Here is a 27512-nt window from a genome sequence, read left to right as displayed (position 1 = left end):
TCATCATGTACACTGAGATGGAGAGTGATCACCATGTAAAGTGAGGGCAGTGATCATCATACACTGAGGTGGACAGTGATCATGTACACTGATGTGGACAGTGATCATCATGTACACTGAGGTGGACAGTGGTCATCATGTACACTGAGATGGAGAGTGATCACCATGTAAAGTGAATGGGCAGTGATCATCATGTACACTGAGGTGGACAGTGATCATCATGTACACTGAGGTGGACAGTGACCAACATGTACACTGAGGTGACAGTGATCAACATGTAAACTGAGGTGGACAGTGATCAACATGTACACTGAGGTGGACAGTGATCATCATGTACACTGAGGTGGACAATGATCATCATGTACACTGAGGTGACAGTGATCATCATGTACACTGAGTGGACAGTGATCATCATGTACACTAAGGTGGACAGTGATCATCATGTACACTGACGGGACAGTGATCATCATGTACACTGAGGTGACAGTGATCGTCATGACTGAGCTGACAGTGATCACCATGTGCACTGAACGGGACAGTGATCATTGTACACTGAGGTGAACGTATCATCATGTACACTGAACTGGACATCACAAACTGAGGACAGTGATCATCATGTAAACTCTTGTGGACAGGATCATCATGTAAACTCAGACAGTGATCAACATGTACACTGAGGACAGTGATTAATGTACACTGAGGTGACAGTGATCATCAAGAACTTGAGGACAGTGACCATCGTACCTGAACTGACAGTGATCATCATGTACACTGAACTGGTAAGTGATCATCATGTACACTGAGGTGACAGTGATCATCATTTACACTGAACTGGACAGTGATCATCATGTACACTGAGGTGGACAGGATCATCATGTACACTGAACTGGACAGTGATCATCATGTACACTGAGGTGGACAGTGATCATCATGTACACTGAGGTGGACAGTGATCATCATGTACACTGAGGTGGGCATCATGCACACTGAGGTGGACAGTGGTCATCATGTACACTGAACTGGTCAGTGATCATCATGTAACTAAGGTGGACAGTGGCCATCATGTACACTGAGATGGACAGTGATCATCATGTACACTGAGGTGGACAGTGATCATGTACACCGAGGTGACAGTGATCATCATACACTGAGGTGGACAGTGACCAACATGTACACTGAGGTGGACAGTGATTATCATGTACACTGAGGTGGACAGTGATCATCATGTACACTGAGGTGGACAGTGATCATCATGTACACTGAGGTGGACAGTGATCATCATGTAAACTGTGACAGTGATCATCATGTAACTGAGGGGACAGTGATCATCATGTACACTGACGTGGATAGTGATCATCATGACCGAGGTGACAGGATCATAAAACTGAGACAGTGATCATCATGTAAACTGAGGGGACAGATCATCAGACACTGAGGTGACAGATCATCATGTACGCTGAGGTGACAGTGATCATCATGTACATTGAGTTGGACAGTGATCATCATGTACACTGAGGTGGACAGTGATCATCATGTACGGGTGGACAGTGGTCATCATGTACACTAGACTGGACAGTGATCATCATGTACACAGGGTGAGGACCTGAGGTGGACAGTGATCATCATGTACACTGAGGGGGACAGTGATTATCGTACACTGGGGTGGACAGTGATCATCATGTAAACTGAGGTTGGACAGTGATCATCATGTAAACTCTTGTGGACAGTGATCATCATGTAAACTCTTGTGGACAGTGATCCATCACACTGGGGGACAGTGATTATCATGTACACTGAGGTGGACAGTGATCATCATGAACACTGAGGTGGACAGTGACCATCATGTACACTGAACTGGACAGTGATCATCATGTACACTGAACTGGTAAGTTATCATCATGTACACTGAGGTGGACAGTGATCATCATGTACAATGAACTGGTCAGTGATCATCATGTACACTAAGGTGGACAGTGATCATCATGTACACTGAACTGGTCAGTGATCATCATGTGCACTAAGGTGGACAGTGATCATCATGTACACTGAACTGGTCAGTGATCATCATGTACACTGAGGTGGAAAGTGATCAACATGTACACTGAAGTGGACAGTGATCATCATGTACCCTGAGGTGGACGGTGATCAACATGTAACTGAGGTGGACAGTGATCATCATGTACACTGAGGTGGACAGTGATCATCATGTACACTGAGGTGGACAGTCATCATCATGTACTCTGAGGTGGACAGTGATCATCATGTACACTGAGGTGTAGAGTGATCATCATGTACACTGAGGTGGACAGTGATCATCATGTAAACTGAGGTGGACAGTGATCATCATATAACTGAGGTGGATAGTGATCATCATATACACTAAGGTGGACAAGGTGGACAGTGATCATCATGTACACTGAGGTGGACATTGATCGTCATGTAAACTGAGGCTGTACAGTGATCATCATTTCACGAACTGGACAGTGATCATGCTACACTGAGGTGGACAGTGATCATCATGTAAACTGAGGTGGACAGTGATCATCATGTAAACTGAGGTGGATAGTGATCATCATATACACTGACGTGGACAGTGATCATCATGTACACTGACGTAGACAGTGATCATCAAGTAAACTGAGGTGGACAGTGATCAACATATACACTGAACTGTACAGTGAGCATCATGTACACTGAACTGTACAGTGATCATCATGTACACTGAGGAAGACAGTGATCAACATGTACACTGAACTGTACAGTGATCATCATGTACACTGAGGTGGACAGTGATCAACATGTACGTTGAGGTGGATAGTGATCATCATGTACATTGAGTTGGAAAGTGATCATCATGTACACTGAAGTGGACAGTAATCATCATGTACACTGATATGAACAGTGATCATCATGTACACTGAGCTGTACAGTGATCATTATGTACACTGAACTGGACAGTGATCATCATGTACACTGAGGTGGACAGTGATCATCATGTACACTGAGGTGGACAGTGATCATCATGTACACTGAGGTGGACAGTGATCATCATGTACACTAAGGTGGAAAGTGATCATCATGTACACTGAACTGGTCAGTGATCATCGTGTACACTAAGGTGGACAGTGATCATCATGTACACTGAACTGGTCATTTATCATCATGCACACTGAGGTGGACAGTGGCCGTCATGTACACTGAGATGGACAGTGATCACCATGTAAAGTGATGTGGACAGTGATCATCATGTACACTGAGGTGGACAGTGATCATCATGTACACTGAGGTGGACAGTGACCAACATGTACACTGAGGTGGACAGTGATCATCATGTACCCCGAGGAGGACAGTGATCATCATGTACACTGAGGTGGACAGTGACCAACATTTGCACTGAGGTGGAAAGTGATCAACATATACACTGAGGTGGACAGTGATCATCATGTACACTGAAGTGGACGGTGATCATCATGTACACTGAGGTGGACAGTGATCATCATGTACACTGAGGTGGACAGTGATCAACATGTACACTGAGGTGGACAGTGATCATCATGTAAACTGAGGTGGACAGTGATCATGCTGTACACTGAACTGGAGAGTAATCATCATGTACACTAAGTTGGACAGTGATCAACATGTACACTGAGGCGGACAGTGATCATCAAGTAAACTGATGTGGACAGTGATCATCATGTACATTGAGGTGGACAGTGATTATCATGTACACTGAGGTGGACAGTGATCACCATATACACTGAACTGTACAGTGATCATCATGTACACGGAGCTGTACAGTGATCATCATGTAAACTCAGGTGGACAGTGATCATCATGTACACTGAAGTGGACAATGATCAAAATGTACACTGACGTGGACAGTGATCATCAAGTAAACTGAGGTGGTCAGTGATCATCATGTACACTGAGGTGGACAGTGATCAACATGTACACTGACGTGGACAGTGATCAAATAAACTGAGGTGGACAGTGATCAACATATACACTGAACTGTACAGTGATCATCATGTACACTGAGCTGTACAGTGATCATCATGTACACTGAGGTGGACTGTGATCAACATGTACACTGAGGTGGACAGTGATCCACATGTACACTGAACTGTACAGTGATCATCATGTACACTGAGGTGGACAGTGATCATCATGTACACTGATGTGGACAGTGATCATCATGTACACTGAGGTGGACAGTGATCATCATGTACACTGAGATGGAGAGTGATCACCATGTAAAGTGAGGTGGGCAGTGATCATCATGTACACTGAGGTGGACAGTGATCATCATGTACACTGATGTGGACAGTGATTATCATGTACACTGAGATGGACAGTGGTCATCATGTACACTGAGATGGAGAGTGATCACCATGTAAAGTGAGGTGGGCAGTGATCATCATGTACACTGAGGTGGACAGTGATCATCATGTACACTGAGGTGGACAGTGACCAACATGTACACTGAGGTGGACAGTGATCAACATGTAAACTGAGGTGGACAGTGATCAACATGTACACTGAGGTGGACAGTGATAATCATGTACACTGAGGTGGACAGTGATCATCATGTACACCGAGGTGGACAATGATCATCATGTACACTGAGGTGGACAGTGATCATCATGTACACTGAATTGGACAGTGATCATCATGTACACTAAGGTGGACAGTGATCATCATGTACACTGACGTGGACAGTGATCATCATGTACACTGAGGTGGACAGTGATCGTCATGTACACTGAGCTGTACAGTGATCACCATGTGCACTGAACTGGACAGTGATCATCATGTACACTGAGGTGAACAGTGATCATCATGTACACTGAACTGGACAGTGATCATCATGTAAACTGAGTTGGACAGTGATCATCATGTAAACTCTTGTGGACAGTGATCATCATGTAAACTCTTGTGGACAGTGATCAACATGTACACTGAGGGGGACAGTGATTATCATGTACACTGAGGTGGACAGTGATCATCAAGAACTCTGAGGTGGACAGTGACCATCATGTACACTGAACTGGACAGTGATCATCATGTACACTGAACTGGTAAGTGATCATCATGTACACTGAGGTGGACAGTGATCATCATGTAAACTGAGGTGGACAGTGATCATCATGTAAACTGAGGTGGATAGTGATCATCATATACACTGACGTGGACAGTGATCATCATGTACGCTGAGGTGGACAGTGATCATCATGTAAACTGAGGTGGACAGTGATCATCATGTACGCTGAGGTGGACAGTGATCATCATGTAAACTGAGGTGGACAGTGATCATCATGTACACTGACGTGGACAGTGATCATCATGTACGCTGAGGTTGACAATGATAATCATGTACATAGAGTTGGACAGTGATCATCATGTACACTGAGGTGGACAGTGATCATCATGTACACTAAGGTGTACAAGGTGGACAGTGATCATCATGTACACTGAGGTGGACATTGATCGTCATGTACACTGAGCTGTACAGTGATCATCATTTACACTGAACTGGACAGTGATCATCATGTTCACTGAGGTGGACAGTGATCATCATGTACACTGAACTGGACAGTGATCATCATGTACACTGAGGTGGACAGTGATCATCATGTACACTGAGGTGGACAGTGGTCATCATGTACACTGAACTGGTCAGTGATCATCATGTACACTGAGGTGGACAGTGGCCATCATGTACACTGAGATGGACAGTGATCATCATGTACACTGAGGTGGACAGTGATCATGTACACCGAGGTGGACAGTGATCATCATGTACACTGAGGTGGACAGTGACCAACATGTACACTGAGGGGGACAGTGATTATCATGTACACTGAGGTGGACAGTGATCATCATGTACACTGAGGTGGACAGTGATCATCATGTACATTGAGGTGGACAGTGATCATCATGTAAACTGAGGTGGACAGTGATCATCATGTAAACTGAGGTGGACAGTGATCATCATGTACACTGACGTGGATAGTGATCATCATGTAAATTGAGGTGGACAGTGATCATCATGTAAACTGAGGTGGACAGTGATCATCATGTAAACTGAGGGGGACAGTGATCATCATGTACACTGAGGTGGACAGTGATCATCATGTACGCTGAGGTGGACAGTGATCATCATGTACATTGAGTTGGACAGTGATCATCATGTACACTGAGGTGGACAGTGATCATCATGTACACTGAGGTGGACAGTGATCATCATGTACACTGAACTGGACAGTGATCATCATGTACACTGAGGTGGACAGTGATCATGTACATTGAGGTGGACAGTGATCATCAGGTACACTGAGGTGGACAGTGACCAACATGTACACTGAGGTGGACAGTGATCAACATGTACACTGAGGGGGACAGTGATTATCATGTACACTGAGGTGGACAGTGATCATCATGTAAACTGAGTTGGACAGTGATCATCATGTAAACTGAGGTGGACAGTGATCATCATGTACACTAAGGTGGACAGTGATCATCATGTACACTGAAGGGGTCAGTGATCATCATGTACACCGAAGTGGACAGTGATCATCATGTATACTGAGGTGGACAGTGACCAACATGTACACTGAGGTGGACAGTGATCAACTTGTACACTGAGGTGGACAGTGATTATCATGTACACTGAGGTGGACAGTGATCATCATGTATACTGAGGTGGACAGTGATTATCATGTACACTGAGGTGGACAGTGATCATCATGTACACTGAGGTGGACAGTGATCATCATGTACGCTGAGCTGAATAGTGATCATCATGTACACTGAGGTGGACAGTGATCATCATGTAAACTGAGGTGGACAGTGATCAACATGTACGCTGAGGTGGACAGTGATCATCATGTACATTGAGGTGGACAGTGATCATCATGTACACTAAGGAGGACAGTGATCATCATGTACACTGACGTGGACAGTGATCATCATGTACACTGAACTAGACAATGATCATCATGTACACTGAAGTGGACAGTGATCATCATGTACACTGAGGTGGACAGTGATTATCATGTACACTGAGGTGGACAGTGATCATCATGTACACTGAGGTGGACAGTGATCATCATGTAAACTGAGGTGGACAGTGATCAACATGCATGCTGACGTGGACAGTAATCATCAAGTAAACTGAGGTGGACAGTGATCATCATGTACATTGAGGTGGACAATGATCATCATGTACACTGAGGTGGACAGTGATCATCATTTACACTGAGGTGGACAGTGATCGTCATGTACACTTAGCTGTACAGTGATCATCATGTACACTGAGGTGGACAGTGATCATCATGTACACTGAGGTGGAAAGTGATCAACATGTACACTGAAGTGGACAGTGATCATCATGTACCTTGAGGTGGACGGTGATCAACATGTAAACTGAGGCGGACAGTGATCATCATGTACACTGAGGTGGACAGTGATCATCATGTACACTGAGGTGGACAGTGATCAACATGTACACTGAGGTGGACAGTGATCGTCATGTACACTGAGCTGTACAGTGATCATCATGTAACACCTACAACACACATTACAAACAACATCTGCAATACCCACTGCAATCTCCATTTGCAGTACTTATTACAAACAACACTTGCAACATCCACTTTTAATTTCTGCAGAATTTATTACAGACAACACCAGCAGCACCCACCACAAACAACAGCGGCAGCACTTACTACAAACAACAAATGCAGCACTTAATACAAACAACTTCTGCAGCACCCACTGCAAAAAATATATGCAGTACTTACTACAAACAACGTCTGCAACACCTACTAAAAACAAGAACTGTAAACAACACCTGCAGCATCTAGTACAAACAACACCAGTAGCACCTTTTACAAAGAACACCTGCAGCAACCATTGCAAACAATACCTGCAGCACCTACTGCAAACAAAACATTCTGCACTTACTACAAAAAACACCTGCAGCACTTACTACAAACAACAACTGCAGCACTTACTACAAACAACATCTGGAGCACCCACTGCAAACAACATCTGTAGTACTTACTACAAACAACATCTGCAACACCTACTACAAACAACATCTGCAACACCTACTACAAACAAGACCTGCAGCACCTACTACAACAACACCTACTGCAACCACTGGAAAAATACCTGCAACGCTTGCTACAAACAACACCTACATTATTTACTACAAAAAACACCTGCAGCACCTATTGCAAACAACACCTGCATTATTTACTACAAAAAACACCTGCAGCACCTACTGCAAAAATCATATGCAGCACTTACTAAAAACAACACCTGAATCACCCAATGCAAACACCTGCAGAAGTTACTACAAGCAACGCCTGCAACACCTACTAGAAACAACATCTGCAGCACCTATTACCCTATTACAAACAATACCTTCAGCTCCTACTACAAACAACATCTGCAGCATCTACTACAAAGAACACCTGCCACACCTAATACAAACAACACCTGCCTCACCTAATACAAACAACACCTGCCGCACCTGGAGATGTTCGGGGTACTTGGGGGAGGTGTATGTATATTATGTATGTTGTATGTATACCATGTATGTACTCTATATATACACATTACTTCTCTAGTCAGTAGCGTGTGGCAATGCCCCTGTTTCATGTCACCACACGCTTAGATAAATGTTCCTCGCGACATCTGGAAGCTGCTAATGTACCACTTACCACATGTCGCCCGAGAGGTCAGAGTGAGGTCAGTTGACCCTATAGGAGTGAAAGGACTACCTGCGCTTGTAAGCGCACCCTTGTATATTTCCTTTAATAAGAACCTACAGAACTCTACAGGTGTTTATGTTCGCTCCTGTAGTTAGAACCAAGTACCCGGAACATCTCCATGGCGCAGTGAGTATCAAGTGATCGATTAAGTGGAAATAAGTGCGTTCGTGTAAAATCAAGACAGGTAGACCCCTTCCGTCAACTCTTTCATCCGTCGCCATTGTCTCCCCCAAAAATTCGTTTGAATGACCAACGAGTTTTGAGCAGTGTGCAGTGACCGCAATTTCCTGTGAAGTGTCTTTAAGTGCCCCTCATGTATGTGTGGTGTTAAAGTGTGTGTCCTTGTTTTAAAGGATTCCCTAAGGTGGAAGGCTGATATAGGGCATTCGTGAAGAGTCAGCGCGACCGTCCCGGGCTGCCTGGAGGGTAACTACCCCCACTGCTCACCCCCCACCGCCTCGCCTCGCCTTGCCTCCCTCCGCGCTCCACCGTGCCTACACACACCAACCCACGCACGAACACACTGACCGTGGTCATTTCTTCATATATATTTTATATATATATATAAGTTACTTATCTGTGTATTCAATTAATTTTGTTGTCTCAGATCTGGTTGATACGACGGGCTGACCGGTCAACACTGATTTGAGATACAATATACAGATAAAGTAATTATGCCCCGGGCCTCACGCAGCGGTGTCCCTAGCGCCCGGATGAATCAGACGGATGACAGCTCTACAGAGATGGATGACCAGTCAGTGCGCGACGCCCCACCCTCTCCCAGCCACACCCCTCGACCCTCAGCCTCGTCCTCAGAGATAATTGCTCTGATGAAGCTTATGAGGGAGGAAATGCGTCAGGACGAAGCGAAAAGACATGCTGAGGACCACCAACGGAGATTGGAAGATAACGAACGGTTTGCAGCTTTGATATCTAGCCTCACTGCTAATCACTCCCTTGGCCCTTCCACTACTCCGGTACCGACTGGCTCAGATACCTCGTCAATGCCCTCTACCAAAGTGGTTGTCCAACCCCCACCCACCTTGAAGCCTGATGAGACTTTCCAGACTTTTCGTAAGTGGCGGCGACGGTGGACTGATTATGCTATAATGGTGGATCTCCAGAGCTTGCCACAGCCGAAACAACTCATTCAGCTACGTATGTGCCTGTCTTTGGGAACGCAGCATGTGTTGGAACACACGTTGCAAGTGTCCCAGACGTCTTTGTTGTTTGTAGAGGAAGTACTGGAGGTTCTAGAACGGCACATCAAAGGTCAGCGGAATTAAGCTCTCCACAGGAGGGAAGATGTTTAGCTGTAGATAGATGGAGGGCGAGACTTTTGGTGATTTCTACGTACAACTCAAGAGAGCCTCGGAAGAGATAGACATATGTCCCGGTAATCACCAGCAGTGGGAGGAGACCCAGTTGAAGCAGGTGATCCTGATGAGGAGCTTGTCCAACGCCTCACCTCCCTCGACTCTCCCTCCTCTCTTAAGGATGTATTGACAGTATGTCGCTCCTACAAGGCTGCCAGGTGTGCTACCTCTGCCATCCGAGCTCCCCCTACAGCCGTACGGGCTATGTCCCAATACAAGAAAGACAAGAAGTCTGCCCCAACGCCTACGCCCACCACGCCCACGCCCGGCTCCCTTTGCAACAGCTGTGGTAGGCAGAATGGAACACAGGTATGTCCAGCCGCTGAGTCTACCTGCGACAGTTGTGACCGCAAGGGCCACTGGTCACTTACAGTACGGTGCCCAGCCAAACGCGTCCAGTACAATGTGTGTGGTCGTCTGGGCCACTACGACAAGTGTTGTCCGACCAACAAACCTAAGGAACAGCGTCGGCGGAAGCAGCAGCGCCCTTCCACCAGTGAGGGCCGCCCACAGTCGCCAAATCAGAGGCACGACGACCCTGGACAAAGCCCTACCCATATTAGGAGGGTGTACTCCTCGCGTCCCAGGACCAAAGTACCCCAGCACGTCAGCGTCATCGTAACCTACGGCAGTGTGTCATCCTGTCTCGAGATGCTGCCCGACACCGGCGCTGATGCTACAGTCATCGGCCCCCAGCATTTGGAATGCTTGGTGCTCTCTCCAAGTGATCTAGGACCGCCTCCCAAGGACCTCCGCGTCACGGCAGACGGTTCACAGATGGCCCCAGCCCTAGGTTCACTCTATGCACATGTCACCTTTGGCAACAGGTCGTGTCAAGCCTGGATTGACGTGCATAATGGTGTCTCGATTCCTTTGCTGTCCTACAGACATTGCCAAGAGTTGGCCATCATCTCCCAGGACTTCCCAATACCGATTCTCGAGGTAAAATACGCCAACAGGGTGCACGAAGGGAGCAGCAGCTACCCTGCTGCCGACCTACCCCTACCTCTGGCCAGTGACACCTCTCCTTCGGTAGTTGTTCCTGCTGCTTCACGTCCCCACGCCTTGGCTCGCCTCCACGACAGTCACCGTGGAGCCGTGGCCACCAAATGGCGTGCAAGACAGACTGTGTTCCGGCCTGGCATCGATCCCGACATCTCCAATGCTGTCCAGGTGTGTAAGCCCCGCCACGTACTACAACCCAGCCAGCAGCAGGAACCCTTCATGAGTGACGACAACCCCACCCGCCCCTTTGAGTCTGTGTCTGCCGACTTATTCTGTGTGTCAGGAGAGTCCTTCCTGGTTATCGTCGACCGTCTCTCTGGTTGGCCGGTTGTCATCAAGTGAGGTAAGGATACGACATCTACCGCCACCATCAGTAAGTTCCGCCACTACTTCCGTTACGTGGGCGTTCCTGCGCGCCTGCGAACCAACGGAGGGCCCCAGTTCACAAGCCGGGACTTTGCTGCGTTCCTCGACCGATGGGTAGTCCGGCATGTGTTGTCACCGCCGCATTACTTGCAGTCCAACGGACACGCTGAGGCTGCTGTCAAATCCCTGAAGCACCCCATCCTCAAAGTGGCCCCTTCTGGGAATATTGACTGCGAGGCCTTCGACCAGGGTCTCCTTGAGCTCTGCAACACACCCAATTATACCGGACGCTCCCCTGCCCAGGTCTTGTATGGATGCCCCCTCCGTTGTTGAGTCCCTGCTCACCCTCAATCCTTCTCCAAGGAGTGGCAGGCCAAGACAAAGGATTTTGATCGCCGAGCCGCCGAACGTATTCAAGACGTCGTCGCCCGCCACAACGACCACGCCTGTCCTCTCCCCAAGTTGATTGTCAGCACCCAAGTCCGTGTCCAGGACCCGACCTCCCTACGTTGGGACAAAGTGGGCGTAGTCGTGGGTCTCGGTAGGTCACGGGACTACCAGGTGCGGTTACCCAGTGGTCGTGTGTGGTGGAGGAACCGCCGTTTTCTCGGCCTCGTAACACCTTCCCCTGACCCCGCCACCAGTGCTGAGTCCCATATCCCCCCCAGTGATCAAGCCCCTCGACGCTCAGAACGGATCCACAGGAAAAGGTCCGCTCAAGACTTTGCTATGAGCGTATGGGGGGAGGTGTATGGATATTATGTGTGTTGTATGTATACCATGTATGTACTCTATATATACACATTACTTCTCTAGTCAGTAGCGTGTGGCAATGCCCCTGTTTCATGTCACCACACGCTTAGATAAATGTACCTGGCGACATCTGGAAGCTGCTAATGTACCACTTACGACATGTCGCCTGAGAGGTCAAAGAGAGGTCAGTTGACCCTACAGGAGTGTAAAGACTACCTGCACTTGTAAGCGCACCCTTGTATATTTCCGTTAATAAGAACCTACAGAACTCTACAGGTGTTTTTGTTCGCTCCTGTAGTTAGAACCAAGTACCCCGAACATCTACAGCACCTAATACAAATAACACCTAAAGCAACGGCTAGAAACATCTACTAAACCTTATAAATTTGCTGTCACTCAGAATAGAGTATGACGATCTTCCAGCTATGATACTGTTACGTGCAACTATCATGATAGAACTATCCTTAACAACCAATTATTAAATGAGCTGTACGCCCCTGCCGGAGGTACTGTAACTGAGTATGTATTCTTGACATATATTTTATGATTATATATTTTTTTCAGACTAGAATTACATCGTTTTTGTGTATGTGAATAATTATATTATTAAATTCAGTAATTCTGTAATAGCTTAACATGACATGTTAAGTATGATGTTTGGGTTAGTCTGGTCAAACGAGAACAAAATACTAAATTCCTCGGAGTTATTGTTGATGAGAAACTTAACTGGAGAAACCACATACAAGCCATTCACAGTAAAATCAATAAACAGTGCTGTATCATGTATCACACTCGACAGTCACTCACTCTCACAACAATGAAAGAAATCTATCATGATCTTGTTTACCAACACCTGATACACTGTCACACACTATGGAGGGCCTCTGGCTCTTCAAAAACACAATCTCTGGTTACTGCACAAAAGAGAGTTGTACGGACAATGACCTAATTGAAAAAAACAGATCACACAAACGAAAAATTTGCTATATTTAAATTTTTAAAATTCGAGGATATTAACACTTACTGCTGTGCCCTCTTTGTTTACAAATCTATCAATCACTTGTTGACAATAATTACTTCCAGTTCCGGAATAATCAGAGATACAACTTAAGGCACCCAGAGCTACTAAGACCACCCCCATGCGCTCCTCTCAGCCCTAGACCTCCATAAAATATCATAGTGTGAAGGTGTGGAACAGCATACTCCCACACATCCTAGCAAAGACTACGCTCCCTTCCTTTAAATCATCTCTAAAAAAATATCTATTGTCGAAGTATTAATACTTCTTATAACACTTACTATATTTACAATACCTGTTTTTATTGTACCATCAAACCCGTTTTATCGGAAATTATCATGTAAATAAATAAGTAATTACCATTGCAATAAACATAATTGCCAACTGAAATAATCCTGAAAGCTCTGTCCTTTTGTTCAACTTTATTACTGTACAACCCAGGTTGTATTGCTCCCTCATTATACTTATGTTTTTAAATTCCACTCTAATTTATATATATATATATATATATATATATATATATATATATATATATATATATATATATATATATATATATATATATATATATATATATATATATATATATATATGTATGTGTATATGTATGTATAAATAAATAAACATGACATTGGAATAAAGAAAGGAATATATAAGAAATTAAAGGGAGGGGAGGAGCAGCTCAGAAACAGGTATAATGAACTATCTAGGAATGTTAAGAAAAATGTAAGGAAAGCAAAGAGAGACTATGAAATCAAAATAGCAAGAGAATCCAAGGCGAATCCCAAGGGATTTTTCCAGGTATATAGGACAAAGGTCAAGGACAAAGTTGGGCCTTTAAAGTCAGGGAGGGGAGAATTGATAAATGGCAGTGAAGACATGAGCAAAGCATTGAACAGCTACTTCTTATCAGTTTTCACAGAAGAAATTTGCGATGAAATTCCGGAGGTGGAACTGATATTTAAGGGAAAGGAAGAAGAGAAATTAAAGAATATCACCATCAGAAAAGAGGATGTTCTTAAGAAGATAAATAAACTAAAGAACACAAAATCCCCAGGGCCGGATGAAATTTTTCCTCGAGTCTTAAAAGAGTGTAGGGAACAGATTAGCGGACCCCTCGTAAATTTATTTACAAAATCATTAGACACTGGAGTTGTGCCAGAGTTGTGGAAACAGGCGAATGTAGTACCCATATTTAAAAAGGGAGACAGAGCATCAGCGTCAAATTACCGGCCGATCAGTTTGACGTCAGTAGTGGAGAAATTTCTTGAATCAATTATGGCAGATAGCATCCGATCGCATCTAGAAAAAAGCAAATTAATCTACGACTCTCAACATGGGTTTACAAAGGGAAAATCTTGTCTAACAAATCTGCTAACGTTTTTCAGGAAAGTCTTCGAGGTAGTAGATAATGACGAAAATTACGATGCTATTTACTTAGACTTTAGCAAAGCATTTGACAGAGTACCGCATCAGAGGCTTCTGAGAAAAATTAAGGCTCATGGTATCGAGGGGAAAGTTTTAAATTGGATAAAATCATGGCTCACCGATAGAACGCAGAGGGTCAGTGTAGATGGTGTTAAATCTGAGTGGGGCCGTGTAACCAGTGGGGTTCCCCAGGGGTCAGTACTAGGCCCACTCTTGTTCATAATCTACATAAACGATTTAGATACTGGGATCAGCAGTGACATAAGCAAGTTTGCGGATGACACCAAAATAGGGCGGCAAATTAATTCAGGGCAGGATGCAAATGGATTACAGGAGGATCTAAATAAACTGCAGGGGTGGTCTGAAAAATGGCAAATGAAATTCAACACCAGCAAGTGCAGCGTACTTAATATTGGAAGATCAAATACTTATAATGTATACAGCCTGAACAACATCAACCTAGAGAAGTCGACTTGTGAAAGAGACCTAGGGGTACTTGTAAGCCCGGACCTACGGCCTAGAAAACAGTGCGTTAATGTTCGAAATAAGGCAAACAGAGTATTGGGTTTTATATCTAGAAGTGTAAGTAACAAGAGTGCAGAGGTCTTATTGCAACTATATCTTGCGCTAGTTAGGCCGCACCTCGATTATGCGGTTCAGTTCTGGTGCCCCTATTATAGAATGGATATAATTCACTAGAGTCGGTGCAGCGAAGAATGACAAAAATGATTCCGGGACTTAGAAACCTTCCATATCAGGATAGGTTAAAGAAACTTAACTTGCATTCCCTAGAAAGACGAAGAGTGCGGGGAGATATGATAGAAGTATTTAAGTGGGTGAAAGGAATCAATAAAGGGGATATAGATAAAGTTCTTATAATATCCGAGCAGGATAGGACTCGGAGCAACGGATTCAAGTTGGATAAGTTTAGGTTTAGGAGGGAGATAGGAAGAAACTGGTTCACAAATAGGGTGGTGGACGAGTGGAACAAGCTTAGCAACTTTGTAGTAAGTGCGGGAACTCTGGAAAGTTTCAAAAGGAGGCTAGATAGATTCATGGATGATAGAGAGTGGTAGTAACTCTCGACAGGAGCTGCCATGCACAGGCCAACCGGCCTATTGCAGACTCCTTATTTTCTTATGTTCTTCTTATGTTCATATGGAGAATACCCAGGGGATTCTTGCTTGCTGCTCCTAATAGCATATAACACAAAGTGAACACCCTCATCCCATTCAACGCTGTTTTCATTACAGTACTTCGTTAATATATTTTTGAGAGTTTGATGGAATCTTTCTAAAGCTCCTTGGGACTCCGGATGATAAGCGATGGCCAGGTACTGGTGCACTCCCAACTCTTCCATCACCTGTTTGAACATATCGGAAGTGAAAGGCGAACCCTGATCTGACTGAACTTGACTGGGGATCCCGTACTGAGTAAAGAATTTAGTCCATGATTTAATGATTAACTTGGACGTGATGCGTCTTAATGGAATTATTTCAGGATAGCGAGTGGTTGTACACATGATGGTCAACAAGTACTGATTTCCACTGCGGGTTTTTGGTAAAGGTCCCACGGTGTCAATTATCACCTTGTGGAATGGTTCTTGAGACACAGGAATTGGTATTAGGGGAGCTGGTTTAATGATCTGATTTGGTTTTCCTGTGACCTGGCACTCATGGCAAGTTTTACAGTATTGGCCAATAGAAGATTTTATGGTAAGTTTTATTAACTCCTAAGTGTCCACCAATATAATCATGTGCAAATGAGAGAATATATGGTCTGAGTTTAGTGGATATTACAATTTTTTGAATTTCATTCCAAGTCTCATTAGCAGGGACATGACATGGTCGATATTTTCTCATCAAAATTCCAGACTTGAAATAATGACAATAAGGATGGTTAGTAATCTCACCAAGTTCTACAGCTTCATCTATGTATGGCAACAAACTTGTATCACTTATTTGGGCTTCTTTTAACACTTCTGCAGTTATGGGAACATTACTTAATTCTTCTGAATTGTCAAGATTTACTTCTTGACCATCAAAAAGATTTAAGACCTAATTCATTTGAGTCATTTAAATCAGATATAGCATCTGCATTGGCATCATTTGAATCAGAAATAGGATTAGAAACAGCATGGTCAGACGCATCATCATGAGCACTCATACTCCTTGTCACTGTACATGCTGGGAACAAGTTAGGATATGGTTTCTCTAACTGCTCAGTAGTATTGTCCAGAGAAGGTGTAGGACTGACAATAGGATCAGGTACTACTCTGTCTCCTGCAATGTCATTCCCTAAAAGAAATGTAACACCCTCTACTGGCAAAGACTCCTGAACTCCATCAGTAATATGATCAGAAACTAAATCTGTTTTGAGGTAACGTTTAACCAGAGGAACAGTTAAGCAACCACCAACATCCTGAAGGAGAACACTGTGTCCAGTAAAATAATCCTCTAAGGCTGGAACAGCACTTTTAACAATGAGGCTGTGTGAAGCACCTGTGTCTCTTAATATATGAATAGGATACATCGTAGAATTGTCATTTACTGAAACTGAACCTTTAAGTAAAAATGGCATTCTGCTCACCAATGCACCAGTTCTCCGAGCACTAGACTTCAGCCAACCATTCATCCTTCAAGTAGATGCCAGTGACTTAGGGGCTGGAGCTGTATTACTCCAGGAGGGACCAGACGAGATTCAACATCCGGCGTGTTATGCTTCAACCAAGTTCAAGAAACATCAGAAGAACTATGCTACAATAGAAAAATAATGTACTGCATTGCTGTATGGACTAGATAAGTTTTATGTGTACCTCGGTAATTCAGTTGATCCTATTGTTGTTTATACTGATCATAACCCCCAAAAGTTTATAAATAAAATGCAGAATAAGAATCAAAGATTAATGAGGTGGTCTCTTGCCTTACAGCAGTATAATTTAGTTATAAAACATATTAAGGGGAAATATAATGGAATTGCAGATTTGTTTTCAGGAGTGTGAACGAGTTCTTTCCAAAGATTTATTTAGCATCCTAATCAATCTCTTGAGGGGGGAGATGTTATGTGCAATGTATCATGATAGAACTACCCTTAACAACCAATTACTAAATGAGCTGTACTCCCCTGACGGACGTACTGTAACTGAGTATGTATTCTTGATATATTTATTGTATGATTATATATTTTTTCAGAGTATAATTACATTTTTTTGTGTGCGTGTGAATAGTTTATATTATTAAATTCAGTAATACTGTAATAGCTTAACATGAGATGTTAAGTACGATGCTTGGGTCAATCTGCTCAAAGCAAACCATACAAGCCTACGGTTTCAGAGCCTGGGGAGTAGCACTTAAGCTGGGTAATCTTCGGACCTCCACCACTGGCCTGCGTTGTCAGTTGACTTCTGTCTTCGATCTGGTAATGTACTAATGGTATTCATTGTTGAGGCTGGCTGGCTGTTTTTGGTGTTTTATATATTTTTGTTCTAGAATCGTCCATTGATTTAGTTGTCAGTGATATTGGCAACCTTAAAGTAACCTAGTATGTTCATGTGATTAGCTTTATTTCTTTTTTATTAGTGGTAAGCGTTTGTACAGTAAATATAGTTATACATTTTATTTAAGTTTCTTTACTCCAATCATCAAGTATTCAGTAATTAAAAGAGGCTGCATTCAATCCATACATTAAACTGTAGTTGAGTTGTTCTTGATACAAATTTAAGAACCATATATTGTAATTCTCTTTATATACATTCACTTTTTGTTTGTTACGAGCCTTACCTCTTTGACACGTAACAATACAATGGTATGAGTTATTAAAGATATCACCTACATTGGTGAGTTCTGAGGTGACAAAAGAGGCCGATACGGGACAGGCAGGGTCGATCATAGATGTTGCACATGTGGGGCTACATCTAGTGCGGGAGGGGCGGCGGCAGCGTCTTTCCAGCGTTAGCGCTTGTCTGCCTCGCTTTGTAATCGAGCTAACTCGAAAGTATTGACACCTTCTCGTGGGGTGTTCCTACAAGCGTTACAGTGTGGAGTAATCGTCTCCCAGGTGAGGGGGTCGATTTGGCACTTTCTTAGATTTGTCTTAAGACTATCCTTATAACTTTTCAGTTACCCACCAGCATTATGTTTACTATTCGTTAGGTGATTGTAGAGTAGCTGCTTTGGCAGTCTACTGTCGTCCATGTGGGTAACATGGCCAGTCCAACGTTATTGTTCATGGATAATGGTAGAGTCGATGCTCCTGCATTTTGTGTCAGCAGGAATACTGACATTTCTTCTCTCGTTTTCCAAGCGAACTCGGAGGATGGAACGTAGACTGAGTTGGTGCCTTGAGGTGCCTCCTGTATGTGACCCATGTCTCGCTGCCATAAAGCCGGGTGGGGAGAACCACTGCTCGATATACTCGTAGGTGCAAATTTGTAGATAATTTCAGCTCCCTACGGCTGAAGACACGGGTACGAAGTCTGCCAAAGACTTGAGATCCACATCTGATCCGAAGTTGAATCTCTTCATCGATTTCCGTGGTGGTAGACACAAGGGAGCCGAGATACTGAAAGTGGGTAACATTAGAGAGGGTAGTACTGTTAAGTTGGATGGATAGTAGAGGTGTGGCTGGACCAGTCTTACGTACATTCACCTCAGGGCCGAAATGTTCATATGCATCTTCGTAGGTGATCAGAATATCCTGTAGGTCACGGTCAGTGTGAGAGACAAGGGTGGGGTCGTCTGCATACTGAAGTTTCGTAATGGAAGCTGCTGACATCTTTATTCCTGCAGTACTCCTGCAACACCCACTACAAACACTTGCAGCACATACTACAATCAGCACCCGCAGCACTTACTACAAATAACAACTACAACACCCAGTACAAACATCATCTGCAGCACTTACTACAAACAACACTTGCAACACCCACTATAAATACCTGCATAATTAATTACAGACAATACCTAATCACTTGCAGTACTTACTACAAACAGCAGCTGTAGCACTTATTACAAAAAAAAATATCTCCAGAACTTACGATAAACAACATCTGCTGCATGTTACAAACAACACCTGCAGCACTCAGTGAAAACAATACCTGCCACACTTAATATAAACAACACATGCAGCACCCACTGGAAACAAACCCTGCAACATTTAGTACAAACATCATCTGTACCAATTACTAAAAACAATACTTACAACATTCTCTACAGAAACTTGCAGAACTTTTTGCAGAAAACACCATCAGTATCCACTACAAACATCACCTGCAGCACTTACTAGGAGCAACAACTGCAGCACCCACTGCAAACAACCATTGCAGCACTTACTACAAACAGAACCTGCAGCACTTATTACAAACAGAACCTGCAGCACTTATTACAAACAACACCTGCAACACCTACTAAAAAAAGCATCTACAGCACTTACTACAAAAAATATCTGCAGCACTTACTATAAATAACACCTCCAGCATCTGTTATTAACAACACTTGCAGCACCCACTTTGAAATAATACCTGCCACATTTACTACAAACATCACCTGCAGCACTTATTGCAAACAACACCTGACAAAAAACACCAGTAACAATTATTACAAACAACACCTGCAGCACCCGTTGCAAACAAAGCCTGCACCACTTACTAAAAACAACACCTGCAGCACCCACTACAAACAACACCTGCAGCACCCACTACAAACAACACCTGCAGCACCCACTACAAACAACATCTGCAGCACCCACTACAAGCAACATCTGCAGCACCCACTACAAGCAACATCTGCAGCACTCACTACAAACACCTGCAGTACTACAAACAACATCTGCAACACCCACTACAAACAACACTGCAGCACCCATTGCAAACAACACCTGCAGCACCCACTATAAACAATATCTGCAGCACCCACTGCAAGCAACATCTGCAGCACTTACTACAAACAACAACTGCAGCACTTACTGCAAACAGCATCTGCAGAATTTATTCCAAACAACACCTGTAACACCCACTGCAAACAGCATTTGCAGAATTTAATACAAACAACACCTGCGTCATTTACTACAAACAACACCTACTGCAAACAACATCTGCAGCACTTACAACAAACAACACCTACAGCACCCACTGCAAACAACCTCTGCAGCACTTACTATGAACAACACCTGTCGTATCTACTACAAACAACACCTGTAGCACCCGCTGCAAACAAAACGTGCACCACTTTCTACAAAAACCACCTGCCGCATCTACTACAAACAACACCTGCAGCAATTACTACAAACAACACCCACAATACCCAGTACAAACAACACCTGCATTACTTACTACAATTAACACCTGCAGCACCCACGGCAAACAACCTCTGCAGAACTTATTACATACAACACCTGCCGCACCCACTGCAAACAGCGTCTGCAGCATTTACTACAGTACAAACAGAAACTGCATCATTGACTGCAAACAACGCCTGTAGCATCTGCTACAAACAACACCTGCAGCACCCATTGCAAACATTGCTGACAAACAAAGTCTGCGCCATCTATTACATACAACACGCGCAGCACCCATTGAAAGCATCATATGCCGCAATTACTACAAACAACGCCGACTACAATCACCTGAAGAGCTTACTACAAACAACACCTGCAACACCCACTACATATAACACCTGTAGCACCCCATACAACACCTGTAGCACCCACTGCAAACAACACCTGCAGTACTAACTACAAACAATCTCTGATCAGTCATTGCAAAATTCTCCTGCAGCACTTATTACAAACAAAATCTGCAGCACTTACTACCAACAACACATGCAGCACCTCCTAAAAACAACACCTGCAGTATCTTCTACAAACAACACTTACAGCACCCACTGCAAACAATACCTGCCACACTTACTATACAAACATCTCCTGCAGCAATCATTGCAAACAACCCCTGTCAAACAACACCTGCAGCATTTACTACAAACAACACATGAACACCCACTGCAAACAACACTTGTAACACTTATTGCAAACAATATCTGCAGCACTTACTAAAAACAACACCTGCAACGCCCACTGCAAACAACACCTGCAACACCCACTACAAACACCACCTATAGCGCTTACTAAAATCAACACCTGCAGTACCCACTGCAAATAATATCAGCAGCACTTATTACAAACAATATCTGCTGCACTTACTACAAACAACACAACACTTGCAGCATTTTCTCCAAATATCATCTGCAACATTCACTATAAACAACATATGCAACACCTACTACAAGCAACACCTGCAGCACCCATTGCAAAGAACACCTGCAGCACCTACAAACAAAAGGTGCAGCACCTATTGCAAAACTCCTGCTGCCAACCATGCTTGGAAACACCTGCTGGTTTCTTATACTACTCAATAAATGTTCCTCATATAATATTCCTACACCTGTTGGGATCTCAAATTCTACGGTATCTGCCCTTTACTTGCTGTGCCTGTACATACCATTTAAAATTAACCCGACGTCCCACTCCCTTACACCAAATCTGTTAATCCTAATCCTGTACATGATGTTTCAACGCGTGTCCCACATCTGTTTACACACACCTGATTCTCACACTCTTGCTGCATTAACACATATTCTACACCTATGAACCACGCACTTGTTCTCTCACTCTACTGTCTTCGTACGTGTCGCACACCTGCTTCCGCGTATTTATTGCCTCATCATCGGTCTTACGTCTGCTAGCTATACAGTAATCAGTATTTTATACTCTTGCACATACTAACTCAGTAGCTACCCTACACATCCTAGTCCCACACTTGCGACTAACCAATTCTTATTACCCACACTTGCCACCCTATGTATCCAGTTCCACACCCACACTTCTAACCCTAATCCTCCACTTCCATCCCTGTCGCCTCAAACCGCAGCTTCAGAGTTACTACGGCGTAACAACTCTTTTTTTTTTTTGTGAAACTGAATTCACAGACCTGTTGTAATAGATATGAGGTCTTGTGTACATGCTGACCCGTGCATGTTCACTATTATCTGTTGTTCTACATCTGCAGCCCACATCTTTCCTTACAACTACTACCCTGCAATTGCGTTGTACACCTACTTCCTGATACCTATTCCTAGATACTTGATACTGCACACTTACCTACAAAAGCTTATCTACACCTGTTCTCCTAGATTCTACTGCAGTACCCCTGCACGTTACACCACACCTGCTTCCCCAGTACCATCAACTCCACACGTTTGCTGCTACTTAGCCTCCCCCCTCAAACATTTACGGAGTTTATTCAAGCCACGAACACTCAATACAGCAACGGTTCTCAATATCGATGTCTTACTGGAAATTCACACTCTTTTGGTTTGTTTATATGTGTATCTATAGACTTGTTGACGTATTAATATCTATTGCAAAGAATAACATAAAGATGGAAAATACATATGAAAGAGATATTATCATAAAATTGTAACAATCAGTGACATATACGAAGAGTGATCTACAACCTGATCACTAGTGCGGATACCAAAAATTGCAGGAGCGTGAACACAATCACCCCAGAGACGAGGTATTCCAAACAACAACTTACCTATACTTCAAGATATTCTCGTGGAGGATCGTCGCCCCGTGCCCTGGATATACCTTGGTCAGTATTCAGTGTCACTTTGTGGTGCAAAAGAACGTAGCTAAGGCTCTGATGAGTCAGTGACGGAAACTGGGGAGAGGCAGCAGCGCCCAGGTACCGTAGCGTGAAAGTATCGGTGAACTGCGTCGCGGGGACTACAGCTGTAAGCCTCTGGCGCCGGCCAACTCGAAGCGCGCTCATCGATCCAGTGGCCGCCAAGAACCGTAGAGGCGACGGTGTCAACTGTTTTCGAACATATATAAATTTTTTCTGCAACTCCACAGTAAATCATATTTTAATAAGTTCCCATAAGAATCATCTGTATTACTAATTTAGGCAGCTTAAATGTGTATGGTTTTGATATGATTATTGCTTTACAGTAATTTATTTCATTTCTAAAGACACCGCTTCCAAGAAATGACCTTGGCACTATAAAAATTAATATATATGTATTTGGCTTTTGTTACAAAGGTATCAGTGAACATTGTTAATATATTTGTAAGTCACAAAATGTGTTCCAAAAGAGTAAACTGCCAGTCTAACTGAAGGCTCAAATGCAATATTCGTTCGTATTCTATATTATTCATTGATAAAGTACTCCACAGAAAACGAAAAAGAACAAATGTCAGAAAATGAATCACTCTATATGGAAAACCTATTTATTTTTGTTAATCGTCTTATATTTTGTTTATTTTGCTTACTTAGCGGCCACTACATATAATTGGGGGTTCATCTGGAGGATGAGATCTATTTTTGAATAACGTGAAAATTTATCTGGATACTATAAACAGTTGGTGTTGAACAGGGATCCGCAACCTTGATATATCCGTCTAGAAAATTTATATTTGCGTCGACATGACGGCATCTAGAATATATGATGAGCGTCCGACAAAGTTGATAAGCTAAGGCAGGCATGGGCAATCTTTCCTCAGTCATGGGCCGCATTACGATTTATGCATTATTTTTGCGGGCCAACTCACCAAAATTTATATCCTACCTAACCCAAAAGTAATGTTAATATTGTATTAGCACGGACAGTGAAACAGTTTATCGTCATGACCCAGGGCGGATCCAGGAATATCAAAAGGGGAGGGCGTCCAATAAGTTGTGGGTGAGGGAACATGGCAAACATAGCGAGCATTTTGAGGCCATTTTAAGGCCTGGTTCACTTGATATTAGGAAATATTTTGAGGTGAGTAGTAATTACTTTTTGCTATACAAAAATGCCTGAGTACAATTCTGCTTTTAAAAAAGTATTGGAATATTGGAAGAAAAGGGCGGTCCGGATCCGTAGAACCCCCTGGATTCGCCCCTGCACGTCCACTTTACGTTATTTTCAGTTTACAATCACAGTGTTTTTCCCATTTATGAAACAAATCCATCGTAATAATTGTTTTAAGTAAAATGTTAATGTTTCTTGCCATTTAACAGAAGATGAGTGAAGCAGTCTGTGAATACGTTGATTTTTCCTACATTTACAACATTTTTTCTTACTTTTAAGACTTGGACTTGCCCAACCTTAGTTAATTTTCAAGTGACCCACTGCCACATCGCAGCTGATCCGTCAAACAGACCGTGCCGAACTTGGCTTGTAAACTCACACAAGTTAAAATGTTTATATTGTTGACTATTTATACTTATTTTACTGTTACAGGTTCGTAGTTATTTACTCTTAGGTGACAAAACAGTAATGAATTTTGTGTGAAGATTATTCTTTTAATAAATATTACTTTACTCACCATATGTTGGCTGCATCTACCTGAACCGCGGGCCACATTAAATAAAAAAAAATCAATCACTCAGCGGGCGCTTAAATAACAATAATGGAAGCACCTCGAAATCGAGGATGGCCGGCCCAAGGGCCTCCTCGGCGTGAAATTGTTAAGTTGTACAAGCTGTCTCCAACAGAACAACCACACCCTAAGTTAACGAGCTGCATGACCCAGTGTCGCGGAATAGTCCGAGAAGACTGGATAGCTCGCCAACTGCACTGGTTAACCATTACCCAGAAATACGACTAACATCCAGGTTCCCAATTACTGCTGGGTAGATGGTGGCAAATGGCGTAAAGAAACTTGCCCATAGTTTCACCCTGCCCGAGGATCAAACTCGTGTCCACTCGCTTGTGAGGCGAGGATGCTGACCATTACACCACAGGTCTCATAAAATTAAACAAGCAGTTTTCAAACCAAATATGACATTCTGAATTGCATTAATCCTCTATTACTTGCAAAGGCTGTGATTTTCTTTGATGCATCAGTAAGTGGGACCTGGTAGTATCCCTTACACAGATCGATCTCAGTGAAAAACTTATCCCCAACAAACTCTCCCAAGGACTCATCCACTATAGGCTCAGCATCAAATTAGGCTACATCATTAACACTACGATAATCAATGCACAATCTCCATGAATTGTCAGTCTTCCTTATAAGAGCAACAGGTAAACAATATGCAGAGTCAGAATGTTCAATAGTTCCCATGTCAAACAATTTATCAGCTTCATTGTTAAACACCTGAACCAAATTATGAGGTATTGGATGTGGTTTCTTGTAAACTGGGATATTTGTAGTTAATTTAATATCATGGTAAATACTTTCTGTTTTCCCTGGTTTACAAGAAAACACATCTGAATATCCTAAATTAGGGGAATCAGTCTCTTCTTTTTGTTCACAGGTTAATGTCCTATTGATGCTAACCTTAGAGCTTGTATCAGAGAAATCGTAAACAATTATATCACAATTAGAACCTGGACAGAGTCAGGGTTACAGGAATCTCTTTAACATGTTGACATGAAAAAGTTTGATCTTATCTCGAACTTTGACACAATAGTCTGCACCATTAAAATGAGTTCCAGTGACACAATATGGACCTTTTCAAGTCATAGTCAGCTTATGAGAAGTTGGTAGTTATACTAACACCCCATCACTAATTTCCATTTTCATAGTTTTAGCTTTCTTGTCAAAATAGGTTTTGTACTGAGAACTACTAATGTTAGAATTTTTGAGAGCAAGTTCAGCAGAAGTTTCTAATCGACATCTTAAGTCCAAAACATATTGATAAGTATTACGTACATCGTCACCTAGATCTTCCTTCATCCATAGTTCGTACATAATATGCAAGGGACCTCTCACTTGTTGACCATAAAGAGGTTCAAAAGTTCAAAATTTTAGTGTGTCATAAGGAATTTCCCTATAAGCAAAGGGAATAGAAGGAATATATCTATCCCAGTCTCGAGGTCGATAAATATATGCGTTGCAATATGATTTAAAAACATTATGAAATCTGACCTAAACTGGGACCTCTATCGGACAATATCTCAATAGGTGTACCAACACCTGAGAAAATAGAAGATTTTCAGTCACAGTTAAAATATCAATATTTTTCAATGGCTCCGGGAAACGAGTTGTATAATCAATAAGGGTGAGAATGTATTTGTGACCTGTAATAAAGTTATACTACACTTGTACATTTAAACCCAAACACACACACAAACACACAGACATACTTCTTTGTTTTATATATATATATATATATATATATATATATATATATATATATATATATATATATATATATATATATATATATATATATATATATATATACTAGCGGAATCGCTCTTTCGCTAGGCCACCGTAGGACGCCAACCTCCGGGAGGCTCCACATTGTCTCACTGTAGTGCATTAAGGTAGACCACATTTTTGGTTTTGCCATTAGCAGCAAGTATGTACAGATTTTTGCCAGTTCCCACTCTGGAGCATCCAACATAGAACTGTCCATGAGAGAAGCAAGGAAACACCAGGTTTAGGCCAACCATCTTTAGGGACTGTCCTTGGCTTTTGTAGATGGTCATGGCAAAGCTGACTTTAACCGGGAACTGAAGTCGCTTGAACTCAAATGGCAGGTCAGTGGTGATGAGAAGTATCCTTGGTATAAAAACGTCCTCTCCTTTAGGTTTTCCTGTCAGTATTGTAGCTTCCAGTACATGTGGCATCATGTTCTTCACCATCAGTCTTGTGCCATTGCAGAGGATTGGTGGTTCAAGATTTCTTAAGAGCATTATAGGAGTTCCAATCTTGAGAGTGAGGTGGTGAGGAGGCATTCCAGCTGGCTCCAAAGAATTAAGGAATTCTCCAGGGTACTGGACTGCTTGGTCCTGG

The 27512-nt window shown here is 43.0% G+C and overlaps 1 protein-coding gene across 1 annotated transcript in view; it reads right to left on the bottom strand.

Moving 5' to 3' along the window:
* The window catches only part of LOC121880294 (rho GTPase-activating protein 17-like), a 236943-nt gene extending 213382 nt beyond the window's left edge, over positions 1-23561 (bottom strand). The window contains exon 1 of the mRNA XM_042387450.1: positions 23317-23561. The gene's annotated coding sequence lies outside the window, so the exon portion shown is untranslated. The remainder of the gene's footprint in view (positions 1-23316) is intronic.
* Positions 23562-27512: the final 3951 nt, after the last annotated feature.

Source organism: Homarus americanus, unplaced genomic scaffold (genome assembly GCF_018991925.1).
Source record: "Homarus americanus isolate GMGI-L3 unplaced genomic scaffold, GMGI_Hamer_2.0 scaffold20930, whole genome shotgun sequence".
Classification (NCBI taxonomy): Eukaryota; Metazoa; Arthropoda; class Malacostraca; order Decapoda; family Nephropidae; genus Homarus; species Homarus americanus.
This window is presented reverse-complemented; position numbering and strand designations above follow the sequence as displayed.